This window comes from Coloeus monedula (genome assembly GCF_965178545.1).
Source record: "Coloeus monedula genome assembly, chromosome: Z".
In the NCBI taxonomy this organism is placed as follows: domain Eukaryota; kingdom Metazoa; phylum Chordata; class Aves; order Passeriformes; family Corvidae; genus Coloeus; species Coloeus monedula.
This window is the reverse complement of record NC_138822.1, coordinates 3,436,142-3,452,097: the sequence shown is the minus strand read 5'-3', so window position 1 is coordinate 3,452,097 and position 15,956 is coordinate 3,436,142.

The following is a 15,956-nucleotide window of genomic DNA, read 5'->3' as shown; positions in this document are numbered from 1 at the left end:
GGTTTCGAACTCAACCCGCTACACACGTGTAACACTGAGTTATGTTTCTGTTCCACTAAGGCAGTAAAGGCCCAAAGTCAAGCAGCTGGAATTCTCACTATGACCTTGTCATAGGTTAGCGAGCATAGTCCCAGAAGGGATGTCCTTGCTAAGGGGTGCTTACAGTTTCCTCTGGGACCTGATAGAACCTATCAGCTGGCCAGTTTGAATATGGACAATTCTCTAAGCCACTTAAACTTGTGACCGCCTCTGTGATCCACACTTAAGAATAGGCAAACCTCCCCCCCAAGCTCTCTCTCGTTTCCGCTGCTGGCACAGGTGGCTGCGGGCCCCGTGTGGGGGCCAGCGGGCCCGGCCAGGCCCTGCTTGGGCCAGGCTGGGCCGGGCCACGGCCATCCTGGAGCCGATGGACCTGTTCCAGCCGTGGAACCCCCCCCACTGCCTTGCCGTGGGCAGCCGGAGCGGCTCGGCTCTCCCCCCTCTCCACTGCGATGAGAAAAATTCAACATTCCAGCTGCAAAGCTGCAAGGCCGAGGTGAGATTAACCCTTTTTATTGCTGTGAAGAGCTGAAAACCCTAGGGAAGAGAGAGAGGAGATGCTTAAAGCTGAAATTCTGTTGTGAAGCTATGATATATCAGAGTATCCTGCTGTAATTTCATGAAGATCTGGGGGGTGGAGTGTTCAACTCGTAAGCAAAAGCACCTGCGCTGAGATAGGCAGATGCTGACGCAGCTGTAATTTCATGAGAAGTTTGGACAGGGAGAGATGGACCAGATGAGGACTTTTGCTCCAAATGGGAAAGGAGAAAACCTCAGTCCCTAGAGATGCTCCCAGAGATAGTCCTAACAATGAAGATGAGGAAGACCCTTTGCTCCCAGGGAAGGAGAAGGGCCTCTGTTTTTGTTTCTGAACGGCTCAACCTTAAAATTGTACCCCAAAAAACTTCAAGAGTGGACCCTCGAACACGGGAAAACCAATTGCTATCTGTGTGTGACCTTGAACAAGCTGCAAGTCGGGGGAAGGAACTCAACATGCAGGCAGAGAGACTCCTCTTCCTAAATGGACTGAACAATATTTGGAAGTGGGCGGCTGTCTCGTTGTGATACTGTTTTCATAGCGTGAGCAAGAAGAGACTTCTCTTTCTAAATGGACTAAACAAGGTTATATGGCAGTGGTAAACAGACTGAACATCTTAAGGGTTGTCTTTTTACATTGTCAGTGGGAGAAGGGAGGAAGGTGGAGGGAGGAGGAGAGTTCTGAAGGTGGTATAATTTTTTTCCCCCTTCTTTTAGGTCTGTTAATAAACTTCTTTATATTCTTTCAAGTTTGGTGCCTGCTTTGCATTTCTCCTAATTCTTATCTCACAGAAGATAAACAGTAATGAGTATTTTAGACCAAACCACTACAGGGGCCGAGGGAGAAGCTGTGAAGATGGGGCAGCTGGAACCCCTCTCCCTCTAGTTCTGCTTCTAGATGTTTATAGTGACACCTATCAAGCTAAGGTTTTCATTCTAGAGGCCGCTCTTTCACATGCTCTGTGTCAATGGATAATTAGGTACGTCTCTTGGTACCTGTCAAGGCATCTGCTGCTTTGTCACCTCTATCCCCACTCTGCTGCCTCTGTCCCCATTGCCTTGTCTGCTGTGCCACCTCTGTGCCCTGTGGCCGTGCTGGGGGCTGGGCTGGCGGCCAGGCCCAGCCGAGCAGCGCTTTCAGCCGCGGTCTCGGCTGCCCACATCCGAGCGTGAGAAAGAGAAAGAGAGCAGGCAGGAACCACCGGTGGCAAAGCAAAAAACAGGGTGGGAGCTGCAGGCACAAACGGTGGCGTGGGCTTTGGCCGCGGGCCCTGCCCGTGCTGGGGCCGCTGAGCGCGGCTGCCCCGGGCGGCACAGGGGCTGTCCTTGGGCAAGGCAGCTGTGCCGGCAGGGCCCGGCAGCGGTGCCGGCTGTGCCGCGCTGCCGGGGGCTGCGGGACGGTCCCGCCGCGGCTGCGCTCGCCACAGCCTGGCCCGCTGGGCCTGCTTTTTCTTTCTAACCCTCCTGGGGAGGCTCTGAGATTTCTCTTGCCTGATGGAAGCGCAGCTGCTGCCAAGGGAAACGTCCCGATCCTGACGCGGTGTTCCCTTTGCTTGCCACGTGTCCCATCTGCTGTCCCCGTCCAGGAGAGCTGCTCTGCACGGGAGGAAGAGACCGAGGGAGAGCCTGGGAACATCGGCGGCTGCAATCCCTCCTGATTGAATTCTATTTATAGATGTGTGGAGTATGACTAAGAGCGTTCGAAGAATGGGGATATTTCCATCTGTGTATCTATTTGTATGGGTATATTGATGCATGTATATCGATCTGTTTACATCTGTAGTTATATTTTCATACTTGTTCAGTTGGGTACCTGTATAGATCGATTGATGGGGTTGGAATGATTTTTATATTAGTACATTGATACTTGCATATTTATAGAGGAATTTGATATGTGCATATTATAGATGTCTCGTTATATCTCACATGAAATATTTAATATCTATATTTACATCTGTATGTTTTTCTGATTTTATATGTATTTACTTATATTTCAGTATGTATGGAATTGTATAGCTCTAGAATTCTATTTTTTTAGTTCTGGAGATCTGGGATTATTTTAGAGAGGGATATCTGTATTTCTGTATTCATATATGGGCCGTACAGTTGTAGAATTATGTAATCAATTAAATTGTTAAACTTCAGTTGATATTTGTGTGTAGTGAGTGGTAGTAGAGGGTTCCAGTAAATTACTTTTTTTTAACTGAAGTGGGTATTTGTATCTATTTACATAGCATGATTGTAACAATAAATTAGGTTTGTAAACTTCAGTTGATAGTTTTATGTTCATGTATTGGCAGCAATTTAAAATAAATGTCATTTTTAAACTGAAATTGCTTTTTGTGTATTTGTACATTAGCAGTGCAAGGGTAGCAATCTGCAATAATTTCGATGTTTAAACTGCAAGAAGGGTAGATTTGTGCTGTACAAAGGACTGGGCAGATGTAAACAGGATGCTGCTGGAGGATTTTGGCCATGAAAATCCCCAGCCATGCCCAGCAGATCCCCCCAGCTGCAGCCAGGCTGGGCAAGGGAACGGCACATTTGGGATGGCAGCAGAGCCACTCGTTGGCTACAGACTCGCTGCAGAGGCCTGCTGAGAAAACGGGACTCCCCTTGATGTCTTTTCCTGGTCTTAAAATCAAGAGTCAGACACGGTTAGAAGGGGACAAGGGATTTTACCTTGGTATTTATTTTAAGGATCCTTAGGTGCACACGTCCAGGTCATATGCATCGAGATGCACACTGCTGAGCATGTGTGTGTCTCCCCAGCATCGGGTATAACATTATAGGTTTTACTAATTAGCATATCTATGCAAGATTCCCTAATGAGAGGCTCAAGTGAGCCCCCTTCTCTAAGGAACCTTCCCCTGGATGGTTCTATCTTGGTTTACAGAATGTGTTCTGGAGAGGACCTTGGGCTCTGGGGCACACTGATCCCTAGCTACAAAGCTTCTAAACTGTTTAGTCTCTCAGTTTGACAAACAAGTCTAAGAATGTAGGCAAAAAGCACGAGGAATACAGAAGTTGTAAAAAGGGATAACAGGGGTATGAAAGAAAAGGCAAAAATCTTCGTGGCATCGTTTCCCCCCCTTTTAGAGGCTAATAAAACTCTATCTTGTCTAGTCTCTACTCTATTCTTTACCCGCAGAACCGGTTTACACAACCGGCTGCTCCACAGGAAATTACACAGAAAATAACTACAATTACAGCTATGATGAATATTTCTTTTACCTAGGCTCAGTTTGGTAATCATGAGGTGAGGGTATCAAAAACATGATCAAATTTTAAGGTGTTCTTTCTAGAAGCTACTTCATGTAGAATTTGAGTTCCCTTCCAAATTTCATCTAAATCTTTCTTAATTCTTCCACTTTGGTCCACATAAGAACAACAAGTGGTATTGACAATAGCACATACACCTCCTTGTGCAGCAAGTATGAAATTGAGAGCTACCCTGTTTTGCACAACTGCACGGGACAGACTGTCAACTTCCTCCTGTAAGGCTGAAATTGCATCTGCAGTATGCTGCTCAATACGTTCAATGACAGCCGAGATGTTTACAATTGCTCTCTCCAGTGCAACTACTCTGTAAGCGGGTACAAGGGCTCTGATTATGCTATGAAAAAGTGTGGGACTTTCAATGAGGGGATTAAATGATCTTTTTTTCTTCTCCTTTGGTTTTTCAAGATGGTCAAATATTGTTATATTTGGGACCACAGCCCCAATAGCACAAGCCTGGTCTTTGTTCACGGCCATAACTTTCCAGGCCTTATTACCACATATCCAATACAACCCCGTCCCAAATGGCTGAGCCACTCTCCACCCTGTCAATTTCATCTTTGCTGCAATTCTTGGGTCTGTTATTTCTCTGAAATGGGTCTGATGACAATATGAAGGAAGAAGGGCTTTTCCTGTGGCGTTTACAATTGCACAAGGAGCCTTATAGTTTGCACGCTCTACCAGGCCACTCAGGGTAATGGGGGGCAGAAGGGTGCTACGTTTGGTTCCCACGTTTCAGTGCGGTTCTCTTCCACTAAAATGCCAATCAATGGCCAGTGACCCTTCCCATCTAGGGGTGGTAACTGAGTACAGATCTAGCAATCGCTCTTATTAAGAATTTTGGACACATTTTGGACCACAATCTTATGCAAATCATGGGGTGAACCTTGAACCATGGTTACCAGTTGGGCAAACAGCAAACATGTAAAAAACAGTTTAAACTGCATCTTTCTGATTTGAATCAGTCTCTGTCTTCTTGGTGATTTTGGGAGCAGAAGCTTTCCTCACCCTGGAGTAGTGAATCCACGGTCCCTTGCCAGCAACCTTGACCGCGGTAAAAGTGGTCAGCAAAACTTGGAATGGTCCCTTCCACTTGGCTTGCAAGGGGTCGCTGTCCCAGCACTTGATGTAGACCCAGTCTCCAGGCTGGAATGGATGAGCAGCTGTGTCCAATCCTATTGGTTTGGAGAACACGACGAATCTCTGGAGCTTCTGCAAAGTGGAACTCAGAGCCATTAAATACTTTTGCAAATCATTTTTACTTCTCATATGAATTTCCCCTGGGATATGTGGAACCTGGTATGGCCTGCCATATAATATTTCATAGGGACTGATGTTGTCCCTTCTCCTTGGCTGTATGCGGACTCTCAGCAAGGCTACGGGCAGGGCTTGAACCCATGTCATGGATGTCTCTTGACAAATCTTGCAAATCTGGGTTTTGAGGGTCCCTTTTCTACACGCACAGCTTCTCTCTCTGGGTTGTCCCTGTACTTGCCAATTGAGTTTTTCCACTGCTGTAATTCTCGATGCATATGACCTGGACGTGTGCACCTAAGGATCCTTAAAATAAGTACCAAGGTAAAATCCCTTTTCCCCTTCTAACCGTGTATGACTCTTGGTTTTAGAACCAGGAAAAGGCATCACCCTGAACGTAGAACTGCAACCAGGAGCCACCCGGGGAGGAGAAATCCACCCCCATCCCACCGGGAGCTCTTTAGGGAGTGCTCCAAGTGTCCCTCCGAAGCTCATCCTGGAGAGCAGCAGCAACCAGGGATCCTGAGCCAGCTGCGCTGCCTTTGGCAGCACTTTGGCAAAGGGTCTGGAGCAAGGGCGAGGGAACGGTGACTCTAACTGCTGCAGGGCAGGGATGAGGGAAGGGCCATTGACCCAAGTGCTGAAATGCTCCAAAATCCAGAAGGATGCTGGAGAACTGGGAAGCAACAAGTTCTCACAAGTGCTGAAGTGATGGAAGCCCTTGGAGTGAAGTCCCCTGAAGGAACTCGCAGGGGAAACGATGCTATAATAAGTAGGACCAGAAGGCAAAACTGTAGCACTGCTAGGAGATGGTCTATAAGCCCCACAGACTATGGCTTAGGAAAAGATCAAGTATAAATATGACATATTCTATTTATTATATCTATTAAAATACATCGTATATCATACTAGATAAGATAAATTGAATTTATGATAAATTAATATGTATTATTTGATACATTTTGAGAAATTTTGAGAAATATTTTCATTTCATGTAGATTTGAAATATTCTTCCAACTTGGGAGAGTGAAGATGTACTGCTGTCCAAAGCCTTCTGCCCACACAGCAATCAGCCCACGGCTGTGTCCGTGCACACCCACCCACCCACCGTCCTTGCTCTTCTCGGCATCTCTGGGCTGCTGTTTGCACACAATTAGGGTGAATTCAACTCGACAGACCTACGAGTGGGGTGTCCAGCTTGTCACGAACGCTGATGTGGCAAGGCACAACACACAGCTCTCAAATCACGTACATTATCACACGTGCTTTCTTTCCTGCTGAGGACTGAGGAACTCTTAAAAGCACCAAGGATACAGAAAAGAGGTGCAAAGAATTGGCATCTTACTACTGCTGGTATCCTCAGGTAGGAAAACCTGTGGGGTTTTTTAAGGTTGCAACTTCCCAAAAACTAGGAAAGCTGCTCAGCATCAGTACCGCCATTGTAAATGGTTTTATTGACTTGGCAAAACTGGAACGTTACCTTTGGACTCCATCCTTGGTTAAAATCACCTGCCCTGACCTGCAGACTAAAGCACCACCCGCAGCAGAAGCTCCGTGAGTCACTTCTCTCAAAAAGATGTCTTAAATTTGCAAGAAGAAAGGAAAACACGTCAGAAACTATGGATTAATGACAAGACTCGGAGAAATAGTCCAAAGAAGAAGTCGGAAGAACTACTGGGAGAAATAGTTCCAAAGCAGAGGGCCGCAGCTTCTCTGGGACGCGCCTGGTGCTCCAAGGCAGCTGGGCTGCCCTGGCTGCCCAGGACGCTGCGCACCACGGGCCCCGCAGAGCTGCGCAGCAGGGAGGCAGCTTCGGGCACCTCAGCCCCTGGGCAGGAGCGGCCTCCTTGCTCTGCACGGCTGCCTGTGGGCAAACGCAGCGTGCCGGCCTTCTGCTCTTGGCCCCAGCCCGGCCTGGCAGGGCTAATCCCCTTCCCTGTCTGCACTGTGCTAAAGAGGGACTTGTTCCTTTCCAGCCCTCCAGGGCATTCATTTGCACCACAAAGCACTGAAGGACTGAGGCCTCAGCAACAGGCCCTGAGCCAAAGTTGCCCTCTAGATGACCCTTCTGACCAAATGTTCTATGGGCCTGCTCCTTAACCAGGCATTACCATCAGTGGGATCTGTGCATCCCTTCATTCAAGGAACGTGTCTTTACCTTTCAGTATTTAGAATCCGGACAAGACCACGAGTGGCCCTGTTTGGGGTGTAGGATCCAAGACAACTCCCTCGGTTCCTCCTTCAGCCATGGCTGCGCTTTGGAAGGAAACAAAGAGTAGAATGAAATCAGATGTCCCTGCAATAGAAGTTCTGTCAGATTGGTTGTTCAGCACTAGCAAAGCCAGCCTACTGGTGCCTAGGCAACAAGATAATGCTTGAGCTCTGCAAAAAGCTGTAGCTATGCAGAAAGAAGTAGTTCCTTTGTAACAGGGTATGGGAAGGAAGCCCTTTCTAGAAATCAGCACATTTAGCAGAACAGGCTAACTGCAAAAGCTAACCACTGGCTATTTGAGCCGGCAACCTTAGAGAGCATGTGCAGGAAGCAGGGGTGAAAAGTTCAGGAAGACTTAGGAGCCTTCATCAGGAACGACCACCAGGAGGCTGACCACCACCTCGTGCAGAGACTGTGCATGTGCTGCAAGGGCTGACATCATCACGCGATTAGAAAACATGTTGCAACATGAAGGTTAGGAAAGTATAATGTGCATATTAAGGAAAAAAAGTATAAAATCTAGTAGTGTGCGAAGAATGGAGTGAGTTTGTGGTGGAGTTACTCCCCTCACTCCCGGTGTCCAATAAACAAATACCTGCTCTATAGGCCTTATACTACGGAGTACTGCTTTCTTGCCCAGTTTTTGGGCATCAGACTTTGAAAACTATTGTTGATTTCAGACCAGAGGAAGAGAACAACTCCACCGTTCCTTTTTTCCCAGCTCTTTCAAATGGTGTTATGAAATTTTTGTCTCTTCCCTTATTCTTTCATGGTCAGACAAAGATTTACTAGAAAACCATCAATTTACCCAAGCAAGCACATTCCCTTTTCCACTGCTTAAGTCAGGACAGTTCTTGCTCTCCACGGGGTTCATAACTAGAATCAGACTGGCCATGGGGCAGAAAGCTGGGCCTGTGTGAGAGCCCAGCAAGCACAGACCCCTGCTTTTCATGCTAAGATGGCTCATGCTCCTCCTTTCTCAAAGCATTTTCACCTCTTTCTCCTTGTCATAGTATAACCTATTGTTTGTCCAGCACAAACACAGTTAAGACCTAAATCTCAGAATGAAACAGTCAGCCTTGCATTCTAGTTTGCCTACAAGAGACATATTTGATTGAAATTTCCATCATCTGCTGTGCTGTCTGCAAAAAATAAATTTACATTCTGTCATCAAAAAATGTTGTCCAATAAATTTGTTTAATTCTTAAACAATGCCAGTGCTTTGACCTTAACAGGGGTAATTTTGTGTGTTGGCTTCACAGAAGCACACAGTCCTCAGCTGGTGCCAGGGAGTGCTGAGTGTGCCTCAGCACTCAGCACTCTGAATGTGTGGAGTTTGATTGCTGGAGTGCAGTGTTTTAGCAAACATCCCTGAGGCCCATATCTGTTCCCATAAACAGCAGGAGCTCAGAGGAGATAGCTTGTGCTCCTTTTACCTGCTGCTGATCTCCACACACCGAAATACCTGAGAATCATGGCTGTATTCGTCGGCAGACAAGGAGCTGTTATTTGGCCGAGTCAGGAGTGACTGTAATACCATAAACAGAAGTGATGTTTCCAGGAAAGTAAGGTACCAATTTGTTTGCTGAAGAGTAAGGGTCAAATTCTCCCAACACTAAAATGTCCTTCTTATTTATTCAGTGAACATTGAATCTTGCTACCTAGAATGTATGGTTTTCTTTTACATTCCAAAAGAGGTCTAAACTGTCTTGTGTCAAAGGAGTGACATTATGGGAACAAGTTTCTCCACCTACTTTTTTTTTGGTTTGGTGGGGGATTGGTGTTTGTGCGGGGGGGGTTTTTTGTTAGTTTAGTTTAGTTCAGTTTAGTTTCGGGTTGGGGATTTTTGTGGAGTTTTTTTGGTGGGTTGGTTGGTTAGTTTGGCCTGGTTGGGTTTGCCTGTTGATGCTTTTAGCCTGAAACCTACAGCATACAGAAAGGTAAAATCCCTGGCAGGTGCATACCTGGAAAGCAGTTGGGTGCATAAGCAGGTAGACTTATATCCCTAGCTTTAATAGAGTAAACCCTACTTTGTCTCTTCATTTCTTCACTTGAACCTTTTGCAAATATTTGCATTTTCTTGATCCTAAATGCCGACAGCAGATGCTTTAATTTCTTTCTTTTCTTTTACTTTGGCTTAGGTCTCGAATGTCTTCAAGTTCTTCTGGTAAGAAGACATCCTTTACTGAAGGACACAGCAAACATATGAGGTGAGTTTTGAGTCTATGAGATGTCCAGGTCCCCAGTACTTCCCTTGACACGAGCTGCAAGATGCAGGGGGCCGAGATGATAGTCCTGGACAAGAAGAGGGAGATATTTCTTCCATTGCTTGGCAAGAAGCTTTTCCAGCAAGCAGAAGGATGCAGGAGGGCACCTGAACCCCAAGAGCCCTGCAGAATTTGTCTGCCTCTCTCAGCTTGTGTGTCACTGATAAACACACAGGCTCACAGCCACACATCTGGATGAGGAAGAGTCCATACCATTTAAAGTCCAACAGCAGTGTTCCAAAATCACTTCTGAGCTACCTTAGCCAGTGACTAAACTACCTGTGACAGCAGCCAGAACGAGACGCAATTATTACTGAAAACTCCCCTTAATCCCAGTTTTGTTCCTTTGCCACAGTCCTCACCAGAGTATTTCAGCATGACCTTTAGTCCTCCTGGAGCTACTCAGGTAACAAATGCCATTTCCCCTCGGCACACTCACAGCCAGCCTGAATGGGCACAGACGATGAGAATTTCTTCCTCCTGAGGTACCTGCGCTCTTAAACGTCCCTGGAGCGCTTCCACTAGCTCAGCTCACTTGAGGGAGGATAACCATCCTGGCACACCTGAGCAGCATGTCCAGGAGACAGGGTTACCCAAACCAGGCCATCACAGCTTCACGTTTGACAAGATTTGTGCACGCATCACACAAAACAGTTCATGCAGATATTCAGTGGAGGCTGCAGAATGTGCAGAGAGATTTTAGTCGGGGGGGAGCAGCACTAGAACAACCGGAGATGCTGTTTGCAGACAAACAAACCCAAGTGAGCAAACACAAAGAGGCAGAAGCTGCTTGTGAAGTTCAGCAAAGAACCATTTCAGACCAAGTTCATCCCAAAACTAAGGTGCAGTTTCAGGGCAGTTACCATGAATTCTTGCTTTGTGCTTCCGGTTTTTTGTATAAAAGACTTTATGTTCTCTCTTCTTACCCTCTAAAGTCCAGGGACTAAGGTGGCCCCCTCAGTGTTGGTGAGCAGGTTTCAAAACCTGGGTTTTGAATTCACTGGACTCAAAAGCGTGGATGCTCTGTACCTGCTGTTGCAGTAAGATTCACTTTGCCTGATGGGATTCTACCTCCTATGCAAATATTGTTAGTTATGTAAAACTTGGGGTCTACGTGTTCGTATACTGCGTTAAAACCACATCTGTAAGGAGGAAGAAAGGCATGAAGATTCTCTTCCCCATTCTGTAGCCAAGGAACCCAAGAAATACATGCTAAATTCACTGACTTATTACTTGTTTCCCAGGAAGTTCTCACTTTTATCAGCAATCTAAGTCCAAATACAAACTCCAGGTAAATTGGTCAGAAAAATGTACATTTATTTCTTCAGCTTCTACTCTTCATGGTGCTGTGCTTAGACCAAGTCACCTACAACACTGGCAGGAACAGCCTTTGCCACAAGTACAGTAGAGAAGTAAACAGCAAAGGATGGGTTCAGCACCAGCAGTTAGTTCCCAGAAGATCAGGAACGGCTTGGCTGCTGCATGCCCACCATGTCTGCATCACCTTAAGGGACATTGCTGTCGCAGGTGTTGGAGGAAGAACTGTCTGAGCATCTGAGATGGAAAGGTGAAGGCAATGACACAGCTGTGTGCCAGTCAGAAAGTGAAAATTGTGTCTTCCTACGCTGCAAGGAGATCCTACATGCTAGCAGAAGAGCACAAAGGACAGTTTCACCTGAAACACACACACTAATGTATTGCAGATATACTGAACATATTTATCATTTCTAACAGCTTCTCAAAAATAAGTCAGTTTAGACTGTTTGAACGTTGCCCCTGTTGCCCCTGTAACACCAGGAGACTAGTGAAAAAATGGATTTACATAAGGCATATTTTGCTTTCAGAACTGACTGCTCTGTAACTTGGAACTGGTAAGTAGTCACCAGTAGGAAAAACATTAAAACTGCATTTTCAAAGTGGTAGAAATTGTGATTCAAAAGCTACAGTGGCAGGTAGGGAAAAAGGAAAGCTATGGAACAGCAACAATGCTTAAAGTCATCAGGCCTGTACATTGAGTGATGTTCTCTACAAATTACTTCTAAAGGGGAAAGGATTAATTTTAAGAGAAAAATCTTAATCTAAAACCACATACCACAGTTTTAAGGATTTTTCTTTCCTAAAAATTAACAACCTTTTCTGTTGTTAATTATTAAACCAATTTTTGGCCCAAACACTGAAATATAATATCCATTATTTGCCTTGTGGTGTTTGTAACTGACATTAAATTCTACCAGTAGGGTAGAAAATTGGGAATGAGTCATGCTGCCAGACACAAGATAAGCACACTTCTTTTCAAGTTTCAGTATCCTTAAAACACAGCTAAGGGTAACTTCTCATTCTTAGCCACAGAGTACTGTGGAAAAGTCAATGCAACCATAACCATCCTGCAGGGGTGACTAAACATTCCAGTGGACAATCCGCTCTTCAGCCACCTGCTTCCTCATCTCTAGTAGGGCACAGGTCCAGTGTCCGTGTGTTTCTCAGAACTCACAGAGATTACAGAGGAGATCTTCAAAAAGAGGCTTTTCTGGATGAAGCAGTGCATAGACAAATGAAACATGGGGAAAGATGTCCCTTCTTTTCTGAACTCCTGTCTTCTCCTTTTTGCCTATTCCTTAGAAATGTTCTTGCAATTCGGTCGCTGGGATAAGTTTTACAAGAGTTGTTACACTGCGCTTAAAGAAAGACAAACCCCATCCCACCGAGGTGGATCATTCGTAATTCAGGTACTGTTTTAAGCTGTTGAAGATGAATTGGGAAGAGATTTTCTAGGTAGTGGGTTTCAATTTTTCTGAGAAAGCCAGCACACAGAGGAAGAGATGACAGGGCATCTCTAAACCACTCAGTGCAAAAGACTATTCCAGAATGTGGTGAGACCAACAATCCTTGGGTCACCCATAGGGCAGGGCTCCTCACAAAGGGACCTGGAAGGAGGCCAAGAGAAGGCAGTGTTAGCTGGAACTCAAGACAAGCTGGATGTAAGGAGAACACCCCCTCTGTGTGTGGGATGAACTTATGCCACAGCACCAAACATACTCACATGAGCCCGCAGGGTTAAATGATGTAGAGACATAAAAAAAAAAGGGCATGAATTAAAGAGATGGAAGAATTAGGTCTATTTTTTCCTGCTACAAACAGAAAAATGTTTCCAGTTCCAGAGAGAATTTAAAATAACAAGTGACACTAAGCAGAGAGGATTGGAAGATCACCTTGGTTAGTCTCCATTGAGAAGACTTGGCTGCAGGAGGGATTTTGCATTGGAACTCTCCCCAGACTGGGGGAAAAAAAGAAGAGAAGAAATGATTCCTGAGGAAAGAAAAAGGCAAAATCTCTTGGAGAGACACCAGCGTGAGTTCACTACAACTCTAGGTCATTAATCCCTTGGGGAAAGCAACATCCATCCACGGTGCAGGATTTAAGCTTTGATGGCAACGCTGACAAAATTGCTGCCCCGTGCTGTTGCTGCTTCTGACTCCAAAGAATGAGAAATGGGCCAAATGTGCCCAAGACAGGCAGAGACAGTGAGACAGAACCAGGCAGTTAGCTGGAAAAGAGGCAAAAAGCAAGTCCTCAAGTCTCTGCTTTCCATCATTTCCCCTGGTCCTGTTGGACCAGTCTGCTTTGAAGTAGGGAACTCTGTTAGCAACCCCAAGCAAAAGAGTGAAGCTACTCAGTCGAAGATCTTTTTCCTCCCTCCCTTCAGCCATGCAGAACACAGAGAGATGCGGCTGTCACTTGACACATAGGAACAGTTTCCCATGGCATTCCTCAGTTTGGAGCCTTTCTGAAATTTGCTGCGCTTGCCTTGGGGCTTTGGGGTCGTGCTGCGAAGCAAAGGCAGAAGGCCGATTGCAGGCAGAGGAAGCAAGGGTTTGCCCCGTGCCGCTCCGTGCCGTGCCCGGGCAGCGCCCCGGGAGCCGCCCCGCCCGCGCTGTGCCCGCAGCCCCGGCTTTGTGCCGCTCGTTCCCGCGCGGGGCCGAGCGCAGCGCCCCCCTCAGGCCGCGCGCCGCCGCTGCAGCTGCGGCCGTTGCGCTGCGGCCGTTGCGGCGCCAGTGGGCGACAGGCGCGATGGCCGAGCTGCCGCTGCCCGCCGGGCTCGATGCCAGCACCTTCCCCGCCAAGCTGTGGCGCCTGGCCAACAGCCCCCGCGTCCGCTCCGTGCGCTGGGACACCCAGGGCCGGGGGCTGCTCATCGACCGCGCCCTCTTTGAGCAGGAGCTGCTCAGCCCGCCCGGCGCCGACGGGGCGGGCAGGGACAGAGGGGCGGCGGTCCCGGACTCCTTCAAAGCCACGCACTTCGGCAGCGTCGTGCGGCAGCTCAATCTGTACGGCTTCCAGAAAGTGCTGGGTGGCTTTGGCGGGGCTGTGCCGGGCGATGCTGGGCCCATCGTGCACTTCCAGAATCCCAACTTCCGCCGCGACCGGCCCGACCTCCTCCTGCGCATCAAGCGCCTGACCAGGGCCAACAGGCAGCGGCTGGCAGCCGGGCTGGAGGTGCGCAGCCGCCAGCGCAGCCGCTTCCAGCAGCTCAACACGGAGCGGCCGCTGCTGGACTTCCTCGCCGGGCACCCCCCCAGCGCCGGTGAGACGGGGTGGGAGCTGCGGGCGCGGGGGGCGGCGTGGGCTTTGGCCGCGGGCCCTGCCCGTGCTGGGGCCGCTGAGCGCGGCTGCCCCGGGCGGCACAGGGGCTGTCCTTGGGCAAGGCAGCTGTGCCGGCAGGGCCCGGCAGCGGTGCCGGCTGTGCCGCGCTGCCGGGGGCTGCGGGACGGTCCCGCCGCGGCTGCGCTCGCCACAGCCTGGCCCGTTCGGCCTGCAGCTGGCCCAGCCCTGAGCTGTGGCTGGCTCTGCTCCTTGCCCGGCCCTGGGGTTGCTTGGGGAGCTCTCCTGGGGGTGTGGAAGCCGAGGGCTCGGTTGTGCTCCCGCCCAGCTGCAGGGAGCCTCCTGTCCCTTTGGAGCAGAGGGAAAGACCCGGCAGCTGGGTTTCTGGAAGTTGCCTCCTGCCAAGGAATTGCAGTGGGACGGTTTTCCCAGACGGTTGAACGAGTAGGGGAGAGCTAAGTAGACAAGGAATTGCTTGTTGAATAGCCCGGGAACATGGTTGGTTTTTTTTTTTTTCCTTCTCTGTAATCCTGCTTGGGGGGATGGGAGCTTTTCTCTTCCCTGATAGAAGTACAGTTGCTGCCAAGGGAAGCATACCTGAGAACCAATAGTGACCTAGTCTTCCCGTTGCCTCCTTTCCTCTTCCCTGCCTCCTACACAGCTCCCTCATACCAGCACCTCGGTGCTGTCTCACCTGAGGGTTTAGAGCTGCCTCCCAGACCTCCCAAGGCAAGTCCAGGTGCTCAGGAGTCTGACACTTCCCCACCACCTCCCAAGAGAATGTTTACCACCTCTGGACTTCCTGAGGTCTCATCAGAGGAACCAGGCACATGGAAATTTCCACTCAAGCGTGAGCTCATCATTCCACTGGTTCACATGGACCTTAAACGCCACCCTGAGCTCATGGTTCCACTGGTTCCTGTAGACCATCAGAGAACTTCCGTGGCCCTTCCACAGAAGCGCAGCTGCACATCTTCAGAGCAGCACCCCCCAGCCTACAGCCCATCAGGTAGGGAGAGAGTTTGTACCCTTGCTTTTCAGGAAGATCATGAAAAGTGACCATTTGAAGTATTTTCCTGCAGTGCTCTGTCATGTGTACATCTCGAGTGTGAATCAGACAGGAATTGTCAAGTGAACTGGGAAGCAGGACCTTGATAACAAAACCAACCTCTGTCTGCTTTTGCTGTCCTTCCTCCAGATTTGGAGGGTGTTCTGGCCGTTTTCCAGGCAGCCTCTCTGTAGGGATGAAAGGGAGAGGCAAAAAACATTGGTCCACAAGCGGTCAGTGTCAAGTGCACCCCCATCTTCCTTGGAATGAAGCCCAGCTAGGATGCTGACAGGATATTGCAGAGGTTGCAGATTGTCTCTCCTGCAAAGAAGGCTATTAAATTTCAAGGAGCTCTGTGTGTCCCCAGAACAGCTGCAGCTGCAGAATACGGCCTCACCCACAAGGTTGCTTTTTACAATACAGTCACAGTTGAATTTTAGCATGTGTGTCTGCAGATCTGGGCTCTTCCTGGGTGCATCCACTTTCTGTGGTCTGTTGGCATGAGAAACTCAGAAGCAGCCACATCCAAAAGCTGCTGGGGAGATAGAAAAGGCTGAGATTACAAAGTCTTTGTGTGTAGATGAGTTTTACAATCCATCCTTTAATATACCTGCCTATCATCAATTAGAAGAAACACTGTTTGAGAGGAAGAAATCACTCTTCCAATCCCCTGGGAAGTTGGAATACATTTCTGGAATTGAGTTTGCTCTGGCCTTCCTGT